General features: G+C 43.5%; 1 long non-coding RNA gene across 1 annotated transcript; it reads right to left on the bottom strand.

Moving 5' to 3' along the window:
- Positions 1 to 1,830: 1,830 nt before the first annotated feature.
- Positions 1,831 to 2,922, bottom strand: LOC138504762 (uncharacterized). The gene is made up of 4 exons (XR_011279953.1): positions 2,708 to 2,922; positions 2,552 to 2,611; positions 2,322 to 2,381; positions 1,831 to 2,142 (listed from the first exon to the last, which is right to left on the bottom strand). It is a non-coding gene; the product is annotated as an uncharacterized lncRNA (long non-coding RNA).
- Between the last annotated feature and the right edge of the window lie 795 nt (positions 2,923 to 3,717).

Below are 3,717 nucleotides of genomic sequence, written 5' to 3'. Positions count from 1 at the left end.
ACCTGCAGCCGACATTTTTTTATTGATTGTTTTTGCAAGATGCCAAACGTCAAATTGGTGATTTATATTTTTGTACTCTTCTCTCATTGTCTTGGCAATTGAAACGTGTCTGTCCGTGGCTATCAGGTCGATCACCATTCCCCGCGATTGTAGTTCTTGCAATGATGCTACAAAGCCAACTTTCTCCATGGCCACTGAGGATGTACTTTGTGACACCTGCACGACCACCGAACTCACAATTTTCTTACTTTCCATGTCCTGAAAGTGGTAGGTGCAGTACTTGGCTGAAAATCCTGGGCTGTCACACTGTCCATCACCGGCTAGCCTGAACCGTTTGCCCGCGAATGTACTATCAATAGACATTTTTTCCATTCTCCAAGCTTCGCTAATGGCTGGAAATAGATAATCGGTTTGGTATTTGTAGAACTGAGTTTTCGCAATGAAATGGATTCCCACAAACTGAAAGAAAGACTCTAACTTTTTAAAACTTGAACCACTAAAAAGTGCAGCCGCTGCACAAAGTAGATTGCCTGCTGGCAGTTGCCCCAGCATGGGTTGTGCAGACCATGAGAAAGGATGATATTTTGTACAGGTGGCATGTATTTTAAGGTTAGTGCCTCGAATTGCACGAGTCACATTAATCAATGGCTCCCCACATACTTCCCCACCAACCGAATGCCCACATTTCATCCGAATAATAATATCAATCAAACAACTATCGAATACAATGAATTTGGCCTCTTTCCTTATACTTTCACTCTGCATCCCAGCTGGTTCGGCCTGTAACGTTGAGGACATGTCACTCACATGAAAGCTAGAATCTCTGATATCGTCTTCCGCTATGTTCAGTGATATTGATGGTGTTTCATTGTAGTCCACTTCATTCTCTTCCATTGCAACATCTGTTCCTTCTCCGGCGATGGGTGAATAAGACAATTTCTTCAACTTTCTTGCGGTCTTAGTTTTTGCGGGTGTGGATTCTGTGAACTGATCTCCGACTGCATCCGAACTACCAGGAGGACATTCACTATCAATGGCTGGATGTGGTATAGCTCGGTTGTCAATCACTTCATATTCTTCCCATTGGCACGATGCATCTCCAGTCTCAAGTCCCTGCCAAAAGGTTTGACAAGCAACATCTCTCGTTCGCTTCACTGTCTGTGTAGATCTAGTTCGTACACCCACTCGCAACTAGAGGACAGATTGGAAAAGGGATGTTCAGTTTAAACACAACTTACAGTATTGAACTATTAACAGTGAAAAACAACATAATATAGTGACCAGGACACTAACCTTCTTTTGCTTTCTTTTCTTTGAAACTTTCTTGCCTCGAACTTCAACATCAGGACACTGTTGCTCCGACTCGTGTGTGCATGTCTACACTTCCTCTTGCGCTGCAACGACTATATTTTCATGATAAGCACATCCATCACGCACTGACGCTCCATCGACTCCCTGAAACATAGACATTTCATTAGTATGTATAATAATATCGAAAACACAAAATGTACTTGGGGACCAATACCCACGTACATCTCAATAGCAAAACACGAATGAACGCTTTGTGTAGAACATTCAAACGACAATTATTCACGCATAGTTGATCTAGTTAGATGGAACTGTCAAGATCCATACCCTGTGCTCCTCATAGACTTCCATTGATGATATTATTGAAGATGATGCTTCAGTAACTCCCTGAAACACAGTAATTGCATTAGTATGGTTTTCGATTTTGATAAAAAGAACAGAAACTTTGTGCAGGCGTCAACGGCTCATCTAAATAGACCTGCACAAATGATCAGTTGTCTAAAATAAATAATGGATATGTAAATATGATTCGATTTGCTCGATCGTTGGAAGTGTCACCACCCAGAGATCTGCATCAACTACTAGGGGTGATGTTCTTGTAGAAGAAGCTCCGTCATCTCCCTGAAACATAGTACTTGCGTTAATAAAGAAGGAAGTATAGCGGATGTAATCACGTCATATGATTTCGCTTGATCGAACTGTCAGTATCCATACCTCGAAATGCATAAGAACATCAAGGGACGATGTAACTGCGGTGCACACTTCTGCAAGCTGTTGCGCCGACCCGTAACTGCATGCTCCCCCTTCTTCTTGGACTAATGCTCCATCGACTCCCTCAAACATAGGACTTTCATTAGTAATGAACACAATATTGAAAAAAGAAGACACATAGGAGGGCGACGACAGAAGGACATATCAATGGCTAAAAACGAAAGAAACATTGTGTGTAACAATCACGCTACAAGAATGCAAGATCTGATGATCTCCATCGATGGAACTGTCCGGAAACGTACCTCGAGCATCTGAGTGACATCAACGGTAGTCGTCAATACGTTGGACTCCTCAGCATCTCCCTGAAAGACAGTACTTGCATTATTTTGGATAACAATAATTATAACTGAAAAGAAAGACTAGAGGACGAGTACAAGGGTGTACCATTAGGTAAAATAATTACACGATAAATTAAAACTATTGATTTACATGCCTAAAACAAGTCAGTGGCAGAATAGCCAAGTAAGATTACCCGATAGGCGCTTGAAGTGGCTGATGACTGCAATAACGACACGGATGGAGAATCTTCCGCCTTCATATTGAGTGGATACATAAATGGGGAAATTATTGTTAGCTAATGCTACACACTACCGCAAGGCCGAGAGATAGATACGTAAACTTGACTCACCAGTGGAGGGATGTGGACGAATAGAGTGGGAATAGCGGTTGAGAGCAATTTTCGCCTCGCTCGCGGTGTGTTCTTCTTTATTAGCAATGATGTGGAGTACATGTCAGAGGTAAAGTGCCTGCTGCAGATGCGGTATCGATCACCCCTCTTGTCCGCAAAGACTTCTAGGACTCTACTTTCAAGCTCAGACGGTGGATATCCGCAATATCGGACCCATTCTCTTATCTGATCTATTGTCATAGGGAAAACATGCATTATAGTACCTTCAGATTTATTATGGGTCTTCGAAGGGCAACAGCCAATGGAACAGGCAGGCATTGTGGAAAGTTCTGAAAAGTAAAGATCAACAATTCTCTATGAATACCAATGTAAACTCAGAACATGTGACTAGTTCCTTGCATGTACTGTCTTGAACGAAAAGAAATTGGACGCAAAATGATTATGGTACATGGCCTTACCTTGACGAACAAACAGTTAGATGCAGGGATCAGAGTAGTTTCTTGTCGTAGAACAGGGAGCAGTTCACAGGTTGCAAACTGAGGAGTTTCTTCGAAGTGGTCACGGAAGTTCACAGAGACGAAGAGCAGATAACCAGCACCTTCACGGGTTGACTAGCAAAGCGCAAAGAAGTGCTCATTAGAAATATGAAGTGGGTTATAAAGAATTCGAAACAGGGGTGTGTTTGTGAATGAATGACGTGTATATGTCGTGGCATTATGCGGTTTGCAGGGGGCCGTCCAGCGTGAGGGGGGATGCTTGGCAGGAGACACGGGGTCTGGAGGTAGACATGGGAACAACAACCCATGCTCTATAGACCACTTTGAAGTGTACATGGTCTTTGGCACCTCTTGGCCTTTATCGCTCCCCGACAGCTCCACTTGGCAGCGCAAGTACCCCGGTGCGAACTGCCTTTGATAGGGCGGGGGGTGGATTGGGGCGGTGGTCGTGCAGACAAGACACAGGAAGACTCGTGAATGGAGACACACTTATGTGGATTGCAGGGGGCCGTC

Source organism: Ambystoma mexicanum, chromosome 11 (genome assembly GCF_040938575.1).
Source record: "Ambystoma mexicanum isolate Mex_15411 chromosome 11, UKY_AmexF1_1, whole genome shotgun sequence".
NCBI lineage: Eukaryota > Metazoa > Chordata > Amphibia > Caudata > Ambystomatidae > Ambystoma > Ambystoma mexicanum.
The sequence above is the reverse complement of the archived record's forward strand: the minus strand, read 5'-3'. Positions and strand labels throughout refer to the sequence as shown.